At 43.2% G+C, this 26,198-nt stretch overlaps 1 protein-coding gene and 1 long non-coding RNA gene across 25 annotated transcripts in view; both read left to right on the top strand.

The window, feature by feature from the left end:
- The window catches only part of LOC105483536 (membrane associated guanylate kinase, WW and PDZ domain containing 1), a 677,852-nt gene that overhangs the window by 556 nt on the left and 651,098 nt on the right, over nucleotides 1-26,198 (top strand). The gene's annotated exons all lie outside the window — the stretch shown is intronic.
- LOC139361996 (uncharacterized) overlaps nucleotides 5-26,198 on the top strand; it is a 61,488-nt gene continuing 35,294 nt past the window's right edge. The window contains exon 1 of the long non-coding RNA XR_011620180.1: nucleotides 5-26,198. This exon is cut by the window's right edge and continues 17,890 nt beyond it. This is a non-coding gene — a long non-coding RNA (uncharacterized lncRNA).

The following is a 26,198-nucleotide window of genomic DNA, read 5'->3' as shown; positions in this document are numbered from 1 at the left end:
AAGGCGGGGCGCGCCTTTGGGGGGCGCCCCGAGAAAAGGAGGGCGGTCTGTGGGCTGCCCCTCATTCTCGATTTCCCGCTTCCCTCCTCAGAGCACAGTGAAGAGAAGTTGAGGCCGTGCGCCTTGTGGTGGCGGTGAAATACACAAAGTTGTTGCGAGGTTGTGGGGTTGTTTGCCCACCTGCGTTTTGAAGAGGGGGCTGGGTTTGCGCAAGGTAGCTAGGGGACGTTTCCCAGGCCTGGCTGGCCAACCTGTTATCTCCGCCACCAAGTGCAGTGCAGTCTCGCCTGCACCCGAGGGAGAGTTGGGGAACTGAGTCAGGGGCATGGTGGACGCTGTCCTGGCTCCTTGGGGGAGGGATGCAGCTGGCGTTCTTTGGCCACGAGTCAAAGTATACAGAAAGAGAGGGTATGTAGTTTATTGGACCTCCCCCATCAGAAAATTTGCTTCACCTCGCGACCCCTCCAGGTGAGCTAGGACACGACTGCCTGGCCTTTCCTGAGCCTGCCGCCAGAAGAGCCTGCATTCACCCCTCAGCGAGATGACGCATGTGTCTCCACCGTGTGGCCCAGCCATAGACTAGGGGGAGAGGGGGAGGGGGTGTTTGCTTTTAGCTCGAATCGGGTCCAAGTTTACCCTGCCACCACCACCATCATCGTCATTATTGATGATGAAAATGAAGGTAGTATTCATTGTTGGCTTACTACATGCCGGGCTCTGTGTAAAATACTTTACTTGCGCTATCTCACTCCGATACTACAACAGTTCTATGAACGAGTTGTTATTATATACCCCATATTAGGGATAAGGAAACTGGGATTGACATTGGTTAAGTGACTTGCGCAAGGTCACACAGTTGCCAAAACCGAGGGTTTGAGCTCTTGTTGCAGAGCCTTAAGTACGGAGGAGGAAGGAGTGGGGGGATGACCCTACAGGATTGGAGGGGCTGATTCCTGAGAAGGGAGTGGAAGCAAATTCCTCTCTCAAAAATCTGTAGAGGCCTTTTAAAAGATGCATTTGGTGGCTGCTGGTGATGTAGGTCCCTTACATCTCACTTTGGTACCGACAAGGGACTGTCCCCATGTCAACCCAATGGAGAACAACTGAGGTCCTTAAAGGGCTCCCTTGTGCAGTCAGGTGCCATGACGCAGGTTCTCCCTAGTGAAAGCACCAAACGAGGTGGTGAAGTTGAACGTGGTGAAAAGTTCCCATGTGTTTCCATAAGGACAGGCAGCAGCTGGAGGAATGTGTCAAAGGAAGGGCTGGGCTGAGCTGGTCCTCTCTTGGAAACAGGCGTGTTCCAGATGAAATGGAGGAGGGGGCAGGGGGACTAACCTGGCCTTTTAGCAGCTTTGGGAGCTGAGGAGCTGACACTTAGCTATGGAAAGCTCCTTGCATTTATGACTTCATTCTCCACCTGGATACCTCCTGCAAGAAGCCTTCCAGAATCCTGCTAGGATGAACAAATTCTTCCTCCTTTTGGTTCCTTTAATGTCTATCTTGTGGTTTTTTACTTACTGTGAATTGAGTTAGGTCCTCATTTCCATACAAGGTAGTGAGCTCATTAAAGGGAGAGATTGTGCCTCATTCCTGGCATATCTCTCCAGGTTTTGCTTGAGGTTCAAAACCTTTCCTGGCCTGACAATGCGTCTTCCTCACACTGGCTTTCCTGTGGGTATTGCATAAGCTAACACATGGAAAGTGCACCCAACAGTGCCTGTACATAGTAAGTGCTCCATAAAGATTAGCTATTTATGTTTGAATTGATTTTGAGCAGCTATTTATTTCTGAAACTAGTTTTTAGTGTCAGGTACCTGGATAATTCTGACTTGACAGAGCTGTAGAGAAAATACTGTGTGAAGGCCTATGATGGGAGCAGCTGCAGGTCTCAGTTGAGGACCATTTTGGAGAAAGGGTGGAGGAAGGACAGGCAAGGGTGCCTGCCCAACTAGTGGGATGTCTCAGAGTGTCTAACGGGTCCTGAATAGGGGCTGGTTTGCAGTGTTTGCAGTGTGCAAGATGCTGCATGGGCTTGTGTCTCTTCCTTCCACTACTTGCCAAATTTCTGGGAGGTGATGTCCTAGGGCTCTCTCATCATGGAGTTTAAGAAGGCTTGGTGAGATAATCAAGTGGGTTTGGAATCAGACACCTCTGAGTTCAAAGGAAACTGTAGTGTCTCGAAGTGTTAGCTCTCTTCACCCTGTGTGCACAGATTGTTCACGGCAGGGGCGAGTGTGTGTGTATGTTTGTGTGTGTGTATGTATGTGTGTGTGTATGTATGTATATATGTGAATCTACTTGTAATGGGATAGAAATATACTGACTAGGAAACCTGAATGGCCTGGAATTCATTACAATCTGAAAGTGACTATTTCATGTAATAATTACACAGGCACAGTTGGATCTTCTGACGTCTTCATTACCAGTAAAGAATGCCCTAGAAACCGTTTCACCAGTTTTCTGCTCCCTCTTCCATGTTGAGAATATGATTTAGACTGTATGACAGAATTGCTCTTAATGTGTCTTCATGACTATGCCTTTTAAAATCATATCAAGTAGGCTCATATTTGGTATATGGTAAAGAAAAATATTACTTTTGTGTTGTTTGCATCCCAAGTTAGCCACTCCCAGGGACGCAGGTCACTTTGGATACTGTCTACATGGTGGGAGAAAATTCTGTTTCTACTTCATGGCAGTTCTCTGGAAATATACATGGACCAAAACTGTCTGCGGCAGGACTAGATTGTGCAGGAATCAAACTCAGTGGATCTGCCAGGTTGGAGTTAGTTCATTTTAAATGGAGAAGACAGTCCTTTGTCATAAAATGCCTTTACAAAGTTATATATAATTATGTGTATTCAGGAATCATTTACCTATAGTAAAATGCATATCTTAGGTATATAATTTGATGAGTTTTAAGAAATGTATGCCCTCAGGTTAATCACTCAAATCAAGATAGAGAACATTTTCATTACCCCAGAAATTTTTCTCATGTTCCTGTCCGTTTAATTTCCCCCTCCCCCTGCACCATAGATTTACCATAGAATAGTTTTGTCTTAAACTTCATAAAAATGAACTAATGCAGTATATACTCTTGTGTTTGGCTTTTGTTATTCAACAAAATATTTTGGAGGTTTCATGTTGTTGCATGTATACTTCATTTGGTTCTTTTTTTTATTGTTTAGTAATATTCTATTGTATACACATACCAGTTTGTCCTTTTGCTTGTTTATGGACATTTGGAGTATTTACTATTTTTTACTATTATGAATAAAGCTGTTATTAATGTTTTAGTTGCTCTACATCTTTGCAAATCTTTGATTTTGTTTGTCTTTTGAATTTTAGTGGTTCTAGTATATGCTTGGGAAAAGTGATACAGGATATAGGATGTCACTAATATTTATTAAGATCTTGTCTTAGAATATAATAGGCGCTTGGCTAAGCTGATGCTTCGTGGGCATTCTCTTTTTCAATCCTTACAACTGGACTCAGATGTTAGAAGCTGAGGTTCAGAGAATTTGGATAACTTTTCCAGGAGTCATACCACAGTGGCAGAAGTAGAGCTGCAATTCAGCTGTGTCTGATTCCAAAGCCTGTGCTCCCAATTCCTGGGACAGTAGGTCTCCAGGTGAGGTCATCAGACCAGTGGCATTAGTATTACCTGGGAACTGGTTAAAAATCCATATTGCTGGGCCTCACCTTAGTTCTACCAATTCAGAACCTTTGCGGGGGATGGGGTTGGTGTTGGGTGGGATAACATCCATGGGGTGTTTTAATAAGCCCTCAAGGGATTCTGATGCTCACTCAGTTTTAAGAACTACTGTACTAGGGTATAGACCAAAATTGAGAAGATGACATCAGATGAGGCACGTGACCTGGGTTCTAGAATAAGCTCTGCCAGTCACATTCTTAGAGCCTAAATTTCTCTATGCCAAAAATAAGTGGGTGCGCCTCTTCAGGTTATTTGTGCTCATGAAATCCTGTGTTTCCATGGATCACCCAGACTCTAAAGGTTTAAAATGGTATGATTGTAGTTTCCCAAAGTGGTGTATTCCAGGTCATGCTTACATATTTTTGCAGGTGAATTTTGTGGGTTTTCAAATTACCCAGGAACTATAACTATCCCTCTACTTTTTTTGTGTGTATGGCAGTATGGAGATAATAAAAGAGATACAATTTAAAAGCCAAATAAAACCACCACTAGACCCTTCCCCTCACTGTATTGAGGGAAATTGTGATCACATATTGTTGAATGTAGTTCTTTGTGTGGCTTTTTGTTTTGGTGTTGTTTTGATTCATTGGAATTTATGACAATAACTCTCATTTTAAAACACAGGGCCTTGTCTTTCAGAGTTGTTTGGTTTCTCATGAGTCTCTGGGCTTTCTTCTTTCTCCTCAGTGACCTCCTTCTGGTGCGCTGCTAAATGCTTAACAACCAGTTCTGGTAGTGGGTAGACCCTGATTTATAGCATAGCTGAAGTTGGGAAGAAACGCATATACTTGCCATTCCCAAGCCAATGTGAACTGGCCCCCGCACACCACTGACCACTTATAAGGTAGTGCCCTGGTGGTGACTCACCTGTAATTCCAGCACCTTGGGAGGCCAAGGTGGGTGGATCACTTGAGCTCAGGAGTTTAAGACCAGCCTGGGCAACATGGCGAAGTCTCTACCAAAAAATACATAAACTAGCTGGGTGTGGTGGCGAACTTCCGTAGTCCCAGCTACTTGGGAGGCAGAGTGGGAGAATCACTTGAGATCTGGAGGTAGAGGTTGCAGTGAGCCAAGATCGTACCACTGCACTCCAGCCTGGGTGACAGAGTGAGACCTCCATCTCACACACACACACACAAAAGATAGCTCCCTGAGTAAAGTGCCATTCCCTCACCCTGTTTGGTACCTTCATAACCTCGACACCATCTCATATTATCTTCTTTTTTTTTTTGAGATGGAGTTTCCCTCTGTCGCCCAGGCTGGGGTGCAGTGTGATGCGATCTCGGCTAACTGCAACCTTCACCTCCCGGGTTCAAGCAATTCTGGTGCCTCAGCCTCCCGAGTAGCTGGGATTATAGGCACGTAGCACCATGCCTCGCTAATTTTTTTGTATTTTAGTACAGATGGGGTTTGGCCATGTTGCCCAGGCTGGTCTCTTGAGCTCAGGCAATCCGCCAACCTTGGCCTCCCAAAGTGTTAGGATTACAGGTGTGAGCCACCGCACCGGGACCTGTTTCTTCTTTATTGTCTGTTTCTCCTCCCATGAGAATAGAAGTTCCATGAAAACAAGAAGCTTATCTCTGTTGTTCACCGCTGTATTTCTCAGTGCCTAAAAAAGACCCAGCAAATAATAGGTGCTCACTAAAATTGGTTGGCTGCGTGAATGATTATTCCATTGTTTTAGAAGGTAAGTGCAACTAGGCCACTGGCAACATCTTTCCTCCCTTTCTCTCGATTTGTCTTTTACTTCTTGTTTAGGATCCAGAGGTCTTCACTTTCTCATCACCAGATCTTCTAGTTAGCTGGCTTTCTGTGTCTGATAATTTATACTGGGCTATAAATGACTGACAAGGATTAATGAATCCTATTCAAGTCTTTCTGCCTGTTGAATCTAACTGAAGTTTAACAAGTGAGCCTCTAAATGTAGAATTTCAGATGTTCAGCAGGCATGATGATGAGGATTTTTTTTGTTGTTGATGTGGGACCTGTGTCATCATCCCTAAAAATGACTCTTTCCCTCCGTTTTCTTACAGCGTTGTCCCTGTGTACTATTTTTTTTTTTTTTTTTTGGCTAATAGCATATCAGATCTTTGTTGCAGAACACAATCCAATTTTAGCCCTCTCACTCTTAAATTGTACTTTGTGTTTATGTCTTTTTTTTTTAACTTAAACTTTCAAAAATCAATCTGTTTTTGTTCTTGGTGCCAAAAGAGCACTCTTGGAGGGATATTTTTAGGTTACACTGTGGAACACTGCACAGCTTTTACAAAAAATGAAGCAAGGGCAGACAACCCAACTTGTCCATTGTTTCCAGTGGGCACCCCTTGCCATTGGCTGTGTTATTTAAAAATAGATTAACTTGACCTTCTGTGGCGATGGCATACAGTTGGCTCGCCGTGTTTCTTGGCATTCGTTACCCAGCTGGTTTTAGATGGCAGAACTGATGATATCCACCAAGGGTAATTAAGTGGTTTATAAGAGAAAACATTCTGACATCTCCTTACCACAAGGGTTTATGTGAAGGATGTTGCTTTGTAAACGAGGGTTATTTAATGCAAAACACCACTCTCGGTGTTAGTGGCCCTTTCCTTGAGTTTGTATATACATGTAACAGGATATACTGATTTTGTGTACACTGAGAATAAAGGCTGTCAAATTCATTAAGGGCTGATATTCACATCCTAAAAAAGTAGGTTACTGCATGCCTGTCTGTGTTTTTGCAGCTCATATGTGAGATCTGTAACCTTGAAAAATTCCTAGTACATACTGGTACATTACTAGACTGCACCCCTGTGGAGGTCGGCATCGATATAGTATTTCTTTCCTTTTTTTTTTGAGACGGAGTCTCGCTCTGTCACCCAGCCTGGAGTGCAGTGGCACGATCTCAGCTCACTGCAAGCTCCGCCTCCCGGGTTTACGCCATTCTCCTGCCTCACCCTCCCGAGTAGCAGGGACTACAGGCGCCCGCCACCTCACCCGGCTAGTTTTTCGTATTTTTTAGTAGAGACGGGGTTTCACCGTGTTAGCCAGGATGATTTCAATCTCCTGACCTCGTGATCCGCCCGTCTCGGCCTCCCAAAGTGCTGGGATTACAGGCTTGAGCCACCGCGCCCAGCCTCGATATAGTATTTCTTATGAACTCATTTTGTTGCTTCCACGGATGTCAAGGATTGGCCTATCATATTGACTCTGCTTTCTAGTAAAGTGTCCTATGGAGGGTCTAATGTGTTCTGGATGTCAACTTTTCTGAAGGCAGGTAGCAAAATTAGAAAATGTAATTTGGACAGTGTCTTTTATGATTAAATAGTAATCTTCTCTTTTTATGGCGTAGTAATTACATAATAGAATAATCCATTATTTATCCTTTCTGTAGTCTCTGTATCTGAGTGAAAGCCAAAGTCCTTGTAGTGACTTCCAAGGCCGCCCGTGACCTGCCCTATGGATTTTACTTCTCTCTCTCTGTCCTGCCTGCTAGTGCCCACCTCATCATCTTACAGGCTTGCTATCTCTTGAGCTTCAAGTCTTTCTCAAATGTCACCTGCCCAGTGAGGCCTCTTGTGAGCACATTATTGAAAACCATAACTCCACTGCCACGTGTCATTCCCTGGTCCCCTTCTTTCAGCTTTATTTTACTCCATAGTATGTAGATCACTTCACCATAAGTAAATTTCTTATTTTACCTTCTTCTCTAGAATGTAAGCTGTGAGATGGCAGGAATGTTGTCTTGTTCTCCCACGGTAGCCCCAGTAGCAAAAACAGTGCATGGTGCCTAGTACTTGCTTGGGTATTTGTTAAATGTTTATAGTCAAATTTAGAACTAGAATAAATCTCTCCTGAGGTCTATTACCTTTGAAAATGTAAATATATAGAAGTGTCTGAAAATTTAGGTGATTCATGATGGATCACATTAAAATTGGTAAGAATTTAACATTTACAGTCAATGGCTGGGGCTAAAATAGAGCTTAGCTGATTGATCCAGGAATATTCTTAAAGACGGTGAACATTGCTGGCCTGCTTCAGTTGGCCTTAGTATTATGGGTTTACAAGCAAGAACATGTGGGTCCTTGGTCTCTTGTCAAGAAGGGGAGGGAAGAGTCCAGTTTTAGGTTTCCCTGCATAGAAGAGGTCCTTGACTTTAAAATTAGTTGAGTGCCCTGATTTTCAGAGGTTACTTTGATTTGCGAAATGACGGTAACAAGAGTTACCAGGTGGTTGATGCAAACAGGAGAGCTGAGGCTACTAGAGTCACCATGATGATCTTGGCGAGTTGGGGATAGGTCTGTGCACAGAATCCCTTACTTAGCCAAGTCATTGGCCCCAGTCCACTTTGAGTCCTGTGTGCCCCCCACCAACATGAATCCCTAGCAGCCGACTCCAGATCAGGATTTGAATGCACAGGGCTTATCTGGGAGGTGCTCCTAGGAAGCTCCAGTAGGGGAAGGAAGAAGTGAGACCAGTGAGTCAAGGAGGCCAATGGGGGTGCTTTAAAGAGCAGGTCAGCACTGCGTGTCTACGGCAGCCCCATGCTGAGTATGTCAGGGAACTTTGCAGACTCTCTCACCTCTAAACAGACTGAGAGGTTCTTCTGGCTGTGTGTGTAGACTTTCTGTGTTACCATCTCCAGTGTCATGAGAATGAGCGAGAGGTTCTTCTGGCTGTGTGTATAGACTTTTTGTGTTACCATCTCCAGTGTCATGAGAATGAGCGAGAGGTTCTTCTGGTTGTGTGTATAGACTTTTTGTGTTACCATCTCCAGTGTCATGAGAATGAGTTACTTAAGAGAATTACATTCTCATGGCTAAGGTATCAACCCCATTACTGCGGACAGAGGCATTTGTGTGTCCCTTTAATGGGCCACAGTTATGCTTCTTACAATAAGGCTAATCTTTGAGTCCATTATGAGACAAGACTCGAGGCTCTCTTTATGGACAGGGGCATGATGGTGCAATTAAAAGGTGATCATGCCCTGATTGTAAGCCATGTTTCAAAATTACTGCTATATATAGTGTCAACAGGACCATAGTACTGCTCATAAAATGATCCACAAATAGCAATTTACTGATGTGTCATGGAGTCAGATTTTGGACACAAGATTGGCTTGGGTGAAGAGGCAGACTTTACACTTTACTAGCTGGGTGTTCTGGGGCAAGATACTGAACCTCTTTGAGCCAGGTTTCCCCCTCCGAAAATGGGGATAATAATGATACCTACTTTCTAGGATTGATGGAAAAGTAGAAAGTAAACCACATGACACGGCTTGGCACATAGTGAGTGCTCAATAAATGTTGGCTTCTGTAATTGTTTGAATGTTCCCCATTTGAAAGCCCTTGGGAAAGAAGAAAGACTCTCTTGAGAGATGGAGATAGCAGTGCACAGTTCTCTGGAGAGCTTTTCAAGTCTAGAAAAAAAAACAACACTCTTTTTTTCTGCTTGATTCAGATGCTTTCTTTTTGAAAGGCTGAGACTGGATTAGTTCAGACAAGTAGGAAGGAAGCCTCTGGACCTCATGGAGGTTTGAGCTGCCTGAGCTTCTCCCACATTGTCCCCATTGATTGCTTTTAATGATTGTCCACAGGTTGCAGGTTGTGGTAGTGTGGAGGGAGGGCGAGTTCTTGGGTGTTCCAGGCAGGCTTTTACCGTCAATTATGATTCTTGAGAATGGGACTCTGTGGTCCTCTCATCTTCCTGGTACCACGTCTGGGCTCCTACATCAGGAATGGCTGGGCAAGCAGTGGAGCTTAGTGGTCATAAGGGTTTGGAGTCAGACCGCCCGGGTTCAAATCCAGGCCCTCCCACTTCCCAGCTGAGAGACTGGGACAGGTTAGCCTCCCAGAACATCAGTTCTCCCAGTTGAAAATGAGACTGTTACCTGTGTCATAAGGTGGTTGTAAGGATTAAATGAGATAATGTATGTAAAACTTGTAGTATCCTGCGTGGCTCTTAAGTGGTGCTCATTGAAATGCCTACCCTACTAGCAGCTGTGATCTTTTCTTTTCTTGATCTCAGCTCACTGCGATACTCGCCTCCTGGGCTCAAGTGATCCTCCTACCTCAGCCTCCTGAGTGGCTGGGACTACAGGCGTGCACCTACCACACCTGGCTGTTTGTTTGTTTGTATAGATGGGGTTTCATTACATTGCTCAGGCTGGTCTCGAGCTCCTGGGCTCAAGCGATCTGCCTGCATCGGCCTCCCAAAGTGCTGGGATTACAGGCATGAGCCATCGTGCCTGGCCAGCTGTGATATTTTCAGCTGAGAAATGGAGGTATGTCAGTGAGCACCTCTGAATCAGTGGTTCTCAGCTGGGGGCAAGTTTGCTCCCCAGGGGACATTTGGCAACGTCTGGAGCCATTTTTGGTTGTCACAATTAAGGAGAGTCTTGCTTCTGGCATCTAGAGAGGGACGCTCTCTAGGGATGCTGCGGAACACCCCACAGTGTACACAACAGCCCCACAAGGGAGAATTATGCAACTCAAAATGTCAGTAAGGCTGAGGTTGAGAAAGCCCCTCTAGAGGCATGACTCCATGCTTGATTCTGGGAATCTGAGTTAGGAGGGATACGCTAGTAATTGTAACTATTATTTATTGTTCCTCTGATATATCACTTAAACCCAGGTTAAGGGTTTGCCTGGGTAGATGAGCTTATTCTCATTTCATCTGTAAGAAAATTAGCTTGAGAGGTCAGGTTCTCCTGGTTCCCTGACTGCTGACCTAGGTGAGATTCAAACTCAGGTCGACCTGATTCCAATAATCTTACTCTAGGTTTCCACGTTAGAAATGTCTTGACAGCAGGAGCATGGTGGTTCACGCCTGTAGTCCCAGCTACTAGGGATGGAGGCTGCAGTGGGAGGAGTGCTTAAGCCAAGGAATTTGAGGCTGCAGTGAGCTATGATGGCACCACTGCACTCCACCCTGGATGACAGAGAAAGACCCTCTTTTTTTTAAAAAAAAGAAGGTTAAAAAAAAAAAAAAAAGAAAAAAGAAAGAAATGTGTCTACCCCATAGCCTGGAGCCCCCATGTCAATGTAGAGACACCGGTCTTAGGCTGGCCCTTTTGCTGCCAGAGAGACAGTACAACATGCCTGGTGACCCCACAGAAAATAGTCTTACAAATGAAAAATGGGTTCCCAAAGTGTTTCCTGCCAAAAAACAGTGTGTTGCTGTATATTTTCAAGCAATTCTGCTTTGCTGCCACCATCTCCTGTTCCCTCTGATCAGCCTCACCAACGCTGTCCATTCTTTCCTCCCATGTGCCCTCTCTCTATCCTCCATGCACTTCGTTATTTCAAAGACTCACAATGGTGCCTTGTAACTATAGTTTTGCCCAACTGTCTCCCATACTAGATTATGTGTTTCTTGAAGGCAACATCCTTGTTTTATGGATCTTTGTAATCTCTGCCCTCCGTGGGTACTCAGGAATATCTGTTGAATTGAATTCTTTTTGAGGGTAATGAGTAGGCAAAATTAAAAAAAAAATTGTCTAAGATCTTGTTGGCTTGAAAATCCATGTCTTATTTTTAAGGCATATTAAATATACTTAGCCATATGTCTGACTTTTCCGTGATGATTTAAGATGGTTGTCTGCCAGTTGTTGTAGCATTTTGAACTATAGAGAAAAATATTGAATTAATTATGTTGAAGGTCTTAGAGGGCCTTTATTCTGGCCAGATGTGTGCATCTGCTTGCGCCTGTTGCTTATGTAATGTGGCCGTGGAAGGTACCACCCTGGCCTGGTTTACATAGTATTTTACCACCTGGATTCTTGGCCAAGCGTTCGAATTTACATCTGATAGGGAGAGCATGTTCATTTCCTCCTCCATCTATCAGCCTGTTTAAGTCTGTGTGAGTTGGTTAAGAATTCAAAACTCAAGATCAAGTTGTTAAAAAAAAAACTTTCTCTGGTATTGCAGCATGTGTTTTTTTTTTTTTTTAATTTTATTTTATAAAAAGCGTAGGCATCTAGATTTTGGTTTCTAATCTTTTAAAACTTAAATAGTATCGTGACCTTATATGACTATCAATCACTATCTAAAATTGGTCTGTGATTCTACAGCGTATGTATTTTCCTGGTGAAATTTAAATTTTCTCTCATTTAAACAATGTATATAGTACAGAAATATGTTAATATGGCAGAAAAATATGTCTGCATTGTCCATAATCCCACCCCAGAGAAATACATGTGTTAACACTATTTTTATCCAGATGTACACACACACATACACACACACACACACACACACACACAAACACAAACATATACTTTTGAAGATGGGGGGCTTTTTCTTATGAAAATAAGACTGTACAGTACATGCTGTTTGGGTGGGGAGTTTTCTTCGTGCCTAACAGCGTATCATGGCTTTTTTTTTTTTTTTTTTTTTTTGGTGACAGAGCCTTATTTCTCTGTCTCCTAGGCTGGAGTGCAGTGGCACGGTCTTGGCTCACCTCTGTCTCCTGGGCTCAAGCGATCTTCCCATCCCAGCCTACTGACTAGCTGGGATCACAGGTGGGTGCCACCGTGCCCAGATAATTAATTTTTGTATTTTTTTTTTTTTTTTTTTGGGTAGAGGCAGGGTTTTGCTCTCTTGCCCAGGCTGGTCTCAGAATCCTGGGCTCAAGCAATCCACCCACCTTGACTTCCCGAAGTGCTGAGATTACAGGCGTGGGCCACCGTGCCTGGCCAATCATGGACTTTAAAAAAATACTACATATAGATCAAGTTGACTATTTCAGTGACTGCAGCATTTATTTTTGGTTACTTTATAATATAATAAGCCATACTTTCAGGATGAACATTTAGAGTGTTTTCAGTTCTCTTTAACATATTGATGACTATCCTCATACGTACATTATAGCGAACATCTTCAGATATTTTCTTTGGATAGTTATCTAGAAACAAAGCTGTTGGCTCACATGAATTATTTCTTTTTAAGACTTTCGGTATCCATCATCATTTTACGGCCCCCCTCCGCCCCCCGAGAATATATTAACTTATATCCCTGCTGGCTGCATATTGAGAGTCCTGTAGTTTTTCACTTATCTCACTTGTAAAGATAATACTTTGTGCTGGAATTGTTTATTTATGGTGGTCATCGCAAGTCAGATACTGAGTAGTAAGTTTGTTTTTTTTTTTTGTTTAAGATGGAGTCTCACTCTTGTTGCCCAGGCTGGAGTGCAGTGGTACAATCTCAGCTCACTGCAACCTCCACCTCCTGGCTTCAGCCTCCCAAGTAGCTGGGATTACAGGCATGCACCACCACACCCAGATAATTTTGTATTTTTAGTAGAGACGGGGTTTCACCATGTTGGCCAGGCTGGTCTCGATCTCCCAACCTCAGGTGATCCGCCTGCCTTGACCTCCCGAAGTACTGGGATTACAGATGTGTAATCCCAGTATCCAGCTGGATACCGAGTAGTATTTTGAAGGACAATTAGGGAGTGGTGGGGACTAGGATTACCTGGAAGGGCTTATCCTGTTCAATGGGAAAAGCTGCCGTTCTGCTTTGGCCTGTTGCTGCTATGTAGGAACATTGGCCCGGTGTTTGTAGTCAAGATTTTTCAGGTTTTCAAGAGAACCCAGAAGCCTGTTTTTTGTTTTTGTTTTTTTTTAAATGAACTTTGTTAGTTTTAAAGTGCTGGTTCAAAGTTTTCTTTTTTTAAAAAAAGGGTGAACCAAACAAAACACATCTGGGAGCCATATTTGGTCCTCAGATGACAAGCTTGCAATGCCTTGTTTATATATTTATCTCTCACTTGGTTTCTCTCATACTTCATCTCTTCAAAAGCAGTAATTGCATTACTCCTCTCTGTGTTCTGAGGGCCCAGGATACTGACCAACTCACAAAAAGGGTCAAAAAATGTGTGTTGAAATGATTAGTACATTCTGGAAGTGGTCTGCTTTGGCACTATAGTCCATGTAGGTTTATTTGAGGCCCAGCTGGTGACAGCTTTCCAATTCAAGTTATTAAGAGCTGGGGAGAGAGTATATTTTGACAGCTGATCATAATTCTTGGAATATTTTGTCCCAGGACCCCGGTCTGCTGTGTCTTAGAACTGGGTGCAGTCACATCTTGAAATTGATGTTCACATGAATTTGAGTTCTTAGTACAGGAATAGAATCTATTCTCTGCCCTGAAGTGATTTTGTTGTGAAATGTGTAGCCTTACCAACAAGAATGAATGAAGTTTATGTATACCATCTAGAGAGGTTTTAAATTTGGCAGGAAAGTTCCTAATCATACAACTTGTTTGGACTTTATATATAGATGAATTGGGACCCTAACCTTTACCCCAGGAGTAGACACTGTCGGAACACGATTAACCTCTAAGACGGGTAGGCATCTGTTTTTCAGTGCCAGCATTACATGATAGAATTTGTTTTTTTTGTTTTTTGCAAACCAGTGCAGCCCTTCTTGCTTTCCTGCTTGCATAATAGATTGTTCTGCATTGCATAATTCATGTCGGGCACCAGGTTTGCTGCACTAGGACAAGGAAAGGGATTCAGGTGATTCAGATGAGAAATTTAGTCAGTGCATTTTTTTTCTATCAAGGAGCCAAGAAAGGTCCTCTATTAAATTACAACTATAAAATTGTCAGCAAAAGTCCAATGCAAGGTTAAAATCTTACTTTGTTTGGATTTATATTGTGTGTCTTTTCTCTCCTTCTCTAGTCCCCTTTCCCCCTCCATTCCCATATCAGAATGGAACATTCCAATAGACTGTCTAGGAATTCAAATTTTAGATAGGATATTCTATATGTAATACAGAACTTCTGACGTGAGATGCAACTTAGGAGAGTTTTCAAGTTTAGACTACTGTATGCCCCGATCCACTTCCTTCATTGTGGTCACTGCTTTTGGAGCACCCAGAAGCCCCCTCGCTTGGCGTGAAGTTTAACTTCTGTCTGCTGCTATAAAATGCTCAAGGATAATGTGGCACAAAAAGCTTATATTCCATGGTGTTTCAGGCTGGGTGATCCCAGGTTCAATTTCTGTGCTTTGGTCTTTGTTAAAGAGTCTAGCCGTGTCACAGTGCACATGCACAGTTAAGTACCTCCACAGTGTTTGTGAAACCTGTTTTATTTCAGTTAAGATTGGCAGAGCCCTATAGCTGACCCTAAGTGAACTCTAGGTGCGTATGTGATAAATGCATATTGCTGTGTGCCACTGAGGTTTCATGATTGTTTATTATGTGGCATTATAATGGCAATAGGTAACAGAGACAATGAGATTCCATGTTCAAATGGCTGACACGTGTCCAAAAGCTATGGGTTAATTTGGGACGTTGAATCTTGAGTTTAGGCAAAGATGGAAAAAAACCCCCAGTAATTGTTCATTACAGTGTAAGGACAGCAGATGAGACTGTTGTTTCGGATACCTACATCCAAGGAAATGCCCTGGCTTCTGCCTATGTGAATCTACGAGCCACATTTATTAATCCCATAAATTTATTTTTCTTTTAAAATTAAAAATTGAAAACTTTTGAAGGCACAAAGTGTTACCTCAATATTGATATATTATACACGTATCATTATTTACAAGGGAAAAATTGGGAAAATAGGATGCCCAGCAAAGGAAAAATTCATGTAGCTGTTGCCTATTTATGTCTCTTCAACTCCGTGGGAAAATACTGCCATACGGAAGAAAGGCCCTGGCTTTCTTAAGCAATGTGAATTTGTTTCTGTGACATTTTAGCTAAAAATGTAAGCTCAAGATATTCTGTGTGAAATAAATTATCCCAAAGAAAGATAATTGTGAGAAGCAGCCATTAATGGGAATAAGATAGCTGGTTGTAATGATTGGAGGCTTTTTTTGGTGGAAGGAGCTTATCCATGGGGTTTAATAAAACATGGTGAGTCACCCTGTTGCCTGAATTCCACAGGGGAAAGAGACATTCGGGAAAAGGCTGCAGGGGAAATTTGCGGTCCTGTGCACCTGTTACCAGGCACTTACATTCACCTGGTGGCTGCTAACAGATTGCAGGCACAGCTTCTTGAAGAAAATCATCAACTTTGAACACAGTACCCCACACATTGGATTTGGGTGAACGGAAAGTATATCAGAATTACCTGGGAGAATTTTCAAGTTATGGTCACCGGGGCGTGGCCTTATTAATGATTCTGACTCATGTCTCCCTGCTCAGCACAGTCCTGATACTCCAACTCCAAAGAGTAGTACACAGAACAGCCACTTACATAGAATCAGGCAGGGATGTTTGTTAAACATGGGGATTACTAGACCCCAGCCCAGACCTATGGGATTAGAATCCTGGGGGTGTGGGCTCTGTGAATCCAAAGTGTTCAAAGGTGCTCTGGCTGAATGTGGCAAGTCCACCGTGTGATGCTCCAGGCTCTAAAATACTGGCCATTTCAATTCCAGTTATCTAATAAGTGATGGTAACAGACCCCACTGTACACTCGAATAAACACTGATTGTGGGAGGCGGTCAAGAATAGAATGACAAATTGAGTTATTTGAGCTGCAAGTTATTCAAGGGGGCAAATGCTAGGTGTGTGCATGTGTTTTGTGGAAGGTCATTTTCTTGTTTCAGGGTCTTAGCATCAGTCTTGCAATTTAGAGGGAACTTTTCCTCTGTACCACACTTGCCCTTTTAAGGCAGAAAGGGAACTCCGGTGGAAAGACAGCTTTGACCAATAGAACTTTCTGTGATAATGGAATATTCTGTATCTACACTGTGCAATATTTTATTCCCTAGCCACATGTGGCAATTGTGTACCTGTAATGTGACTGAGGAACTGAATTTTACATTGTATTGACACACAATTTAAATTAAAATCTATCTGCTTGTGGCTAGTGTCTACCATATTGAATGGCACAGAAGACAGTGCCACCACAAATAGTGAGGACAGTTACACACCTTTGGTGTCACATCCAGCTGCTCCAAGACAAGGTTGGAGTGATACTTTGGGTTGATGCTTCTTAACTTTGAAAGCTTGGGGTAGATCATGTTTTAGTGTCCTTTGGCCTTTTTCTTTTTAATCAGTACATTTACCGATGACATTTTTCTTAAGGAAGCTCAGCATATGGTAGTGTGCTAATTGTCCCAGGTGAAGTAGGTTAGGGGTGATGTTTTCTCCTGTTGACTGCTCTGTCTCCAGCACGTGTAATGAGGGAATATAATGGATGGCTGAAAAGTGATTTCAACTTGAGTATTTTATGCAGGGTGGGAGACTCTGTTACCCCGAGGTTACATAGTTAAACTGTTGTATCACTTGATGCTTTTGGTTATAATTAATTTAAAAAATGCAACTCAAATGGCTTAGGTAGCTAAGGAGATGAACTGATGCATATAACTTAGAATTTCAGAAGGATGGAGCTTCAGGTATGGCTCAGTTGGGGTATGGGTCCAGTTTATCCGTAATTTGCTTCAGAGTTGCCGATAGTCTGTATTCACTACCTGTGAAGATACAACCTACATGTCTGTAATGGACAGCCTTGATTCTCTCAGAGTTGCTGTTTTCACTGTCCTCCTATCTTGAGCCTCAAGATGGCTCTTCTTTTTGAGATACCCCACTCTGTCACCCAGGCTGGAATGCAATGATGTGATCTTGGCTCACTGCAACCTCCAGGTTCAAGCGATTCTCCTACCTCTGCCTCCCAAGTAGCTGGGATTATAGGCATGCACCACCATGCCCGGCTAATTTTTGTATTTTTAGTAGAGATGGAGTTTCACCATGTTGGCTAGGCTGGTCTCAAACTGAGCTCAAGTGCTCCGCCTGCCTCGGCCTCACAAAGTGCTGGAATTATAGGTGTGAGTCACTGCGCCTGGCCAAGATGGCTTTTATTTGCAGATGGATAACAGTGGCAGACAGGGGTGATATGCCTTGTTACTCACAGCCAGGGATAGAGAGACCCAGAGGAATGTCATGTACTGTGTGCTGAATGCCTTAGTTCTGCAATCCCTAATCATTGATGCTTATGCACATTGGTGCCCACTCGCAGTAACGGGTGGGGTCAGTCCTTATTTGGGCCTTTAGACTTGCACAGGGAGCAAAACGTGGTTCCCTAAGGAAGACGGAGGTGCTGTTGAGAGAAGCCATGGAATAGATACCAGGTCAAGTAATCAACTGATCCCCACTTCTGACAGCTACCTCCAATGGGATGGTGGATTTAGAGAGAGGTCAAATTGGACAGGTGCCATGGGAAATTTAATTGCAATTGAGTATCGATGAGGCAAGAGTGGACTCCTTGGATATGAGTTTTAACTTGACCTGATGAGTTAAAAAATACAGCTCCCATTTATTGATCCGTTGTTACCTGAGCTCTTGTCAAACTCTCCACAGACACTATCGTGTTATTTTTTTTGCAACAACTTTGCAAGTAGATAAAATTTAACCCATTTTAGTGATGAAGAAACCAAGTCTTAGAGAGGTGAAGTAATTTGCTTTAACTTCACAACTAGTAAACTGCCATTCTAATCTGGTTCTAATTCCAGAGCCTGTGCTGTTAAATAGTATTCAAGACCAGCAGTTTTCAACTGAAGTCATGTTGCCTTTCCAGGGAACATTTGGCAATGTCTGAAGACAGTTTTGATTGTTACATCTGGGAAGTGCCACTGGTATATGGAGGGGTAGGGTTCGGGGTGCTGTAAACATCCTGTAATGCACTGGACAGCCCACTGCCAACAAAGAGTTATCTGGCCCAAATGCTGGTAGCAGCAAGATTGGGAAACCCTGCCTTCTAGTTCTGACAGAACTCCCCATAGGTTCACTCACCATCTCCTGAGCTCACTTTATTTTATTCTTAGCTCTCATCACCATCTGAAGTCAGCCTGCCTATCATCTGTTCCAGTGGAGTGTAATCACTTGAGAGCAGGAAGCTGATCCATAATCCATATATTCTACTCTGCTTATGGCCAGGCAGTACCTGGCAGCTGAGCAGCATAAACATTTGTGGAATGAATGAGTGAGTGAATGAACCAATCAAGAGGGCATCCTTCTTGGGGTGGGTAGGTGCCTTCCAATTGGATATGGCTCAGGGAAGATATGAGAATTAACCGGAAGCCTTGAACAGTGCTGGGGAACAATGGAGACACACTGTGGCTTCCCAAAGGGAAGAGCAAGAGGTGATCAGACAACCAGTTCTCATTCTTGCAAAACTCGACAAGCAATGACTTGAAAGAGGAGAATGGGAGGTAAGTAATGAGACCAAGCCATACTGTGCTGAGTGAGGCAAGAGTCAGAACTCAAGTGACTGATTAAGACCCTGAGCACTCAGAATTCAGAAGGCTGCAAAGAGGGTCACCAGTCCATCAGTGACCACCAAAGGCTGTACGAGGTCCACCTGGAACCTCGCCACAAGGGGCCGTGACCATGATCCATTGTGAGGCAAGATAGCTTAATGGTTACAGTGGTCATTGCTGTATTTTCTGTTCCATCACTGCCCCTTACTGGCTATGTGACCTTGATCACTTGCTTAGCCTCTCTGTGCCTCAGTTTCTGCATCTATATATAAAAAAAAGCCTGGCTCTTTGTGCCTGGCTGGAGGCCACTTAGCCTAGTGCTTAAGAATTTTGGAATCTCAGGGTTTAACTCCTGGCACTGAATACCCTGGTTGGAATGTAGAGAATGGGATGTCACCTCTGGCGGACTAGAGCATGGCCAAATGCTGTTAACCAGGCCGTCAGTCTTTGGAAGAAAATAGTCTGCTTTTACATCCCCTGGTGGTAGCAGAAAGGTACATGTGTGAAAATATGCAGGGGCTGCTCGTGTGTATGTTGGGGTGAGGGTGTAGTGGAGGTTAAAGGTATCTTGTTCCAGCAAGGCTTGTAAAAGAAAACAACATTAAATGGGCATGTGCAGACACAGACCCCCTCCCCACACCAAAGTGTCCTTCCTTATCTTTGTCTCCTGGTTGTGTGTGCGTGAAGCACAACCAGCAAAAATTGTGGGCCCCATCTCTGACCAAGATCAAAGGAGGAAAAGTAAATGAGTCTAAGACAAAGCAATTTACAGATATTAATTCCCAAAGAAGAGTAAAGATGTTTGCCTTTTCTCTCAGCGTGTTGGTTCTCGGCATTCTCATTGTTTGACTACTCTAATGTCAAACATTCCTCCTTTTTCCTCCTCCGTCCTTGTGTTTGCCTAAGAGTCCTTTCTTTTCAAAGTTGGGATGGCTTCCAGCTCTCACCTGCCCACTCTGTCCTGTCACCTGGCTGTTGGGCTTCCTGTATGAGAGTGAAAACCGAGGAGAGTAGAGTCATACAGATGATGACAACAATAGCAGAGCTTGATTTGGTGCCTCTCTGCTCAGGCTTTGCACTGAGGGCCACACGTGCACCATCCTTCATCCTCAGCACGTGCCGTGAAGTGTGGGCACCATCCTCCCCAGTTTAGTGGTCAGAACCCTGAGCCTTGGAAGTTGTTACTTGCCTGAGATTTCACAGCAGATTAAGTGACAGCAGTGGGTTTCCTCCAGCTTGGTGTTTGCCGGGAGGCTGCATTTTTGCCTGGTGGCAAGTAGCGGGATCCCCTTCAGGCTGTGATGTACCATTGTGTGAATTAAGGGTAGGTGACCTCCTGGAGTTCGGTCTGAAGAAAGCCGAGGCCAGGCACCCTTCCTTGCACCCTCCGTTGGAAGGGAGACGTCTGTGCCTTGCCGTGAGCCTGGCTCGTTGCAGCGCAGAGCTTCCCTGTTTCTCCATCTGCTGCCACGCCCTGCGCGTGTCTAGACACAGGTGCTTGCGTCTTCCCGCACTGACTAACTCCTACTTTCTCCTTGGGGTTCCTGGCAGTGCAACTTGGCACTTCATGAACGTAGCAAGGTTCTGTGAGACTTAAACAAAATTGTGGTAAAATATACAGAACATAAAATTAACTGTTTTAATTATACAATTAAGTGGCATTAAGTATATTCAGGTTATTATGCAATTATTACCACTATCCATCTTCAGAACTTTTTCATCTTCTCCTACTGTACCCATTAACAATCCCCCATACCTCTTTCCCCTGGTGACCTCTAAATTTCTTTCTCTGTGAATTTGACTACTCTAGATACCTCATATAAGTGGAATCGTACAGTGTTTACCCTTTTGCAACTGGCTTATCTCACTTAGCATAATGTCCTCAAGGTTCATCCACGCTGCAGCGTGTCAGAATTTCCTTCCTTCTAAAGTCTGAATACTATTCCATTGCGTGTGTACCACATTTTGCTCACCCCTTCATCTGTTGATGGAGATTGGGTTGTTTCTGCCTTTTCCTATTTGACTTTTATCTTCCCACTCCCCTCGGAAGCAGGTGGAGTCACATTTTCTCGATGTTGTGGCCTCCTCCATTCTGCTTTTCTTTCTTGCTCAGCTTTGCCTGACTTTCCCTGGGTCTCTCCGGAGCACCACTTACCCAACGTCTCCAGCTCCGGTGCTGGGGCACATATTGCCAGGGTAGAGCCTTGCCAGCAACATGTCCTCATTGCTTCTTTTCAAAGGGTATGTGTATTGGTCAGCTGTTCTTTAGTCCCACCATCAGCTTTGACCTAGTCAACCCTTCCACCTTTCTGGCTTGGAGGCTATATGCTTAGTAATTACGTGCACAGGATTTGAATTTCATGTAGTCTGGGTTCAAATCTGGTCCTGCTGCTTCCTTGCTATGTGGCCTTGGGTATGTGTTTTTACCTCTGTGAAGTAGCAGTAATAAGAGCACATATCTTATATGATTGCTACAAGGATTCAACGAAATGATGCAGTCAACCCTCGGCATGGAACACAGAGCAAAGGCAACGCTGAATAACTGATAGTTATTACCATATTAAGTTTGTCAGTTTTCCTCCTTTGAATCTGATCACTTGATTCTAGGCTTGTGGAGGCGCTGAATAGACTTCGTAATTGACTCAAAACACTTCTGTTTAACACTTTGGGTTTTTATCTTCTTTCCTGGCACTGCTACCTCCTTTGAGATTTTATAGAGCTGAATTTGTTGGACCAAATTATGTGGAGCATATTTGATAGAAACACATTCTAAGTATACTGTCTTTATGTCCTCATGTTATTTCCTTTCGATTTCTTGAAGTCTCAATTTAGTCACCACTCTGTAGGAAGCTACAAATGATGATAGAGCAATTAAATGATCCCTGAGTCTTTAGTGTGCTAGAATGATTGATGTACAGATAGAAAGGAAATGTGTATAGACATTTTCCAATAAACTTTATGTCAGGGTAGTTGTGTGGTTTGGTCAATTTTTCTTTCTATTGATTATTCCATTGTGAATGGGATAAAAATTAAGCCACTGGACATTTATTGCTTATAAACTTTTTGGCATATTGTAAAAATCTCATCTAATTAGTATTTTAAGGCAATAGCTATAGAATATCTAGCATATACGTAGCCCTTACTGTATGCCATCCTTTGCTAGAAGTGCTTTTTATCAACTCATTTACTTCTCAATCATCTCTATGAAATGTGTTATAATCATTCCCATTTTTGAGAGGAGGAAATTGAGGCACAGAGGAGTTAAGATTTTTTTTTTTCCCACTGCTGTTAATGGTAGGCAAAATTGGGAAACAAACTAGGTTCTTAGGTCCAGGCTGGGAGGAGGTTGGCTGTGTCCAGTTATCAATGAGGAAATGGACGCGTGCAGGACATAAGGTGCTTTTCTGGGCTCAGCAGAGCCAGGGCTTTATATCCAGGTCTTTTATATATCCAAAGCTTACTTTGATTTACCATAGCTGTCTTAATTTATCAATTAGTATGTATGTATTATGTCTTTGCATTTTTATTTTTATTTTTTGTAGAGACAGGGTCTCACTATATTGACTAGGCTGGTCTTGAACTCCTGGGCTCAAGCAATCCTTCTGCCTCAGTGTCCCAAAGTGCAGGGATTACAGGCATGAGCCACCATGTCTGGTCTGGGAGAGGATGCAGGGTGAGGGGATGGTGGTGGCACAGGATTAAACAGTGCTGCGGGCATTCCCAGAAGGAAAAGATCACGTAAAGATGATTTGTTGTCAGTTAGAGTTAGAACTGGCCTTAAAGGGGAGGTAGTATTTGTCTGTAGGATATTTATAGAGATGGGGTGGAATGTTATTCTAAGTGGAGGAAACAGTGGGAGCAAAGGCCTGGAGCAGGAAAATTCCAAATGTACCATGGACCCAGAGTGTCTTGAGTTGAGTGAACATGTAAGAAAATGATGGAATGAGATAGCCTGTGTCCTTTACCAGCCTGGCAGAATTTCAAAAGCGTTAACTCTTGGTTTTGAAATGATTTGATAAGGCCTCTTTGGAGAGTATGGAGAAGAACCTATTAAAAATGGTAACATTTTGACCTAGGCTTTCTACTACTAGAAACCTATTCTCTGGAAATACTCAAACTCATAAAAGATATATGTGGGGCTGTGTTCTCTATATAGCATTGCTTGTAAAGACAAAAATTTAAAGTTGGCTTATATGTGTTGTGGGTGGTTGGAAAATTGTATGGTATCTCCCTACAGTGGCTTATTCTGTAGTCAGTTAAAAAAGTGAGGTGGATCTCTGTCCTGACGTGTAAACAGATGATGTTATATTAAATGAAAAAAATAAGAGACAGCAGCTATAGGATGATCCCATTCTTATATCACAGCTACAGCTGACCTGATTGGGTGTGCTTGTGTGTGCCTTAAAATAAAAAAAGGTCTGGAATAACAAGGACCTGTTACCTGTGGCTACCTCTCAGAAGGGTTTGTTTGGGAAATATCTGGTTTACACCTGTTCTGGTGTAATTATTAATAGTGCCCTCTTTCAGTGTTTGGTGAACTGCTTTGGATGGTGAATTATGTGGTTACCCTACCTTCCTCTGCGGATTAGAATTGGGGCAAGAGAAATGGGAAACGGGCTGTGACACAGGTGACTCGTTGGTGTAGTTTACAGCAAGCAGGTATTATTTTTATGAGGGAAATTGAGGAAGATGGCCCTGATACATTATGTAGTGGTTCACTGTGGAGCCACCATTGCATGGTCATTATCAGGGGAGAAGTTACCTTTTTTCTTTTCATCAGGTGTGTGAGTATCTCCTTCATTCTACTTAAATAAGTCTTCAGTCAAATAATTGAAGATTTTTTCATTGTCTGAGAAAAGTGGGTAACATTGGCCTTAACATGCTTTTTCAAATACCTAGTGGGGATTTTTGCAATGGTGCAATCTTTGCTCACTACAACCTCTGCCGCCCGGGTTCAAGTGATTCTCCTGCCTCAACCTCCCGAGTAGTTGGGATTACAGGCATGTGCCACCACGCCCAGCTAATTTTGTGTTTTTAGTAGAGATGGGGTTTCTCCACGTTGGTCAGGCTGGTCTCAAACTCCCGACTTCAGGTGATTCACCCGCCTTGGCCTCCCAAATTGCTGGGATTACAGGCATGAGCCACCACGCCCGGCCAGAATGGAAGTTCTTCTTTGGGAAAACAACACACCTTTTTTAAAAATGTAAAACTGTGACCTTCCCCACCCCTGGGTTCCTCAAACATAAATTTAGACACAATAGGAGTTAAAATTATTAAATGAGTTACATGCAAACTATTGACCTAGAGTGGGCTTCAGAATTGGCTAGGTTCCTCTTTTCTTTGCTTCCCAGTAAAACCCTAGAGGAAATGGGGATGGGTGGGAAAGAGCTGCAGTTAAAAAATAGCAGTGATTCAGATTTACCGGACATTACAGGGGCACTTCTGATGTGCCAGGCACTGTGCTAGATGATTTCACATCTGTCCCCTTATTTATTCTTTCTTTCTTTTTTTTTTTTTTTTTGAGATGGAGTGTTGCCCTATTGCCCAGGCTGGAGTGCAATGGCACAATCTTGGCTTACTGTAGCCTCTGCCTCCCAGGTTCAAGCTATTCTCCTGCCTCAGCCTCCCACGTAGCTGGGATTACAGATGTGTACCACCATCTGTACACATGTTAGCCAGGCTGGTCTCAAACTCTTGGTCTCAAGTGATCTACTCGCCTCAACCTCCCAAATGGTTGTTTTTATCACTCATCCATTTCCACCTCTGCTTTTCTGAAATTAGCTACTTATTACTGAGCCTTAATTTTTTTTGTGTGTTTCAAGGTAAGACTGGTGATATGGAAATTTTAATGCTACCTCTTCTCATATTTGTATTTATAGGAAAAACTTGGAATGAATGTTTACTGCACAAAGTATAGTTTGTATTATTCAAGTTGAGTGGATCATGGTGTAATTCCTTTTTGTTTGCCCTCTGCTAAAAAAATAATTTCTAAGATGTTACTTGATAACTTGTCCAAGAAAAGTTTACTTAAAAGTTTGACAGATTAAAACCTGTATGCATTTGAAAGTTTGGTGTTTTGGGTTAACTGAGTATAGAATGTTTCAGTGGCTGTCATTCTTTTGAATTTGAAGGATGTAAACTTTGAAATACCATTTTGTTGCCCATCCTAACTAAAGCAAAAGCAAATCTGATATAGACAAAGTTGTGTGATGTAGGGGGAGTTACAGCTAAGGAAAAAGGAAATATTGGACATCTGTTGGGTGTCCTATTGCCCTTTAAAAAAGTTAACTCATTTTTTTCCCCAGAAAAGGACAATCCAAATAATACTGTTACCTGGCCATACTTCACTATCTCTCATTCCAGATTTTTTTTTTTTTTTTTTGTTCGCATATTGTCTGGCTTCCTGGAAAGCAAACTCAAGAGATGATTACCGTATCGGACATTGGTTAGGGAATGCTTTTGGTATCAACTCCTGTTGGAGGAATTGGGCTGCAGGAGAAGTTAGGCTGTGAGGTTGTCTCAACCAAGGCCCAGCTGACCTGCAGGAAGCTCTGACATGGAGATGGTTCTTCAGTATTGTCCTGTGTTGGGATGACAGGGTGAGGCTTGTATTACCTTCAAGTCAACCAGGATGGGAGGCGGCTGTTCTGGGAAGGCTATGTGACCTCAGGGAAGGTGACTCTCTGCAGCCAACACAAGTCTTGGAGGGGGATCCTGGAGGCGGGTGGCATAGTACAGCATAGCGTTCACTGCATGTGGGCATGTGACATAGAGGTATATATTTGTGTGTGTGTAATTGGCTTAATAAGCACCACTTTCTTCAGTAACATGACCAAGAACACACATCTGGGACGTGGGTGTGCTTGGATTTGAGCTCATGTTTGACTAGTTCTCAAACCTATCTTTTTGTCTTTCTAGGACTGTTGCAGTGTTAGTTGCTGAGAAAAGAATACTTGGGCCGTTCCCTTTCATTTTCCCTTTGGCGCATTTATGTGTGCTGCCATGTGGGGACACCCTTGAAGTTAGCTGAATTGGCTTCCTCCCGGTATCTCCAACCTTTTGTCACAGAGAGTTGAAAGGAAAGGTAAATTCTTTTGTCCTAAATGAATCATCAGCTGGAAGAAAAGTCTGAACTCTAGCCCTCTATTATGTTCCCCAGCGAGGGATGACTTTGGGCAAATTGGTGCCCCTCCAGTTCCCGGGGAAGGCACTTGACTCAACAGGCCTCTTTCCATTTAAATACCACAGGTAACACTTGGCTTCCTCTGAGAAAGCTTTCAAGTCCTGCCCCTTT

This window comes from Macaca nemestrina, chromosome 2 (assembly GCF_043159975.1).
Source record: "Macaca nemestrina isolate mMacNem1 chromosome 2, mMacNem.hap1, whole genome shotgun sequence".
Taxonomy (NCBI): Eukaryota; Metazoa; Chordata; class Mammalia; order Primates; family Cercopithecidae; genus Macaca; species Macaca nemestrina.
Note: the sequence above shows the minus strand (reverse complement) of the source record. Positions and strands in the feature narration are given on the sequence as shown.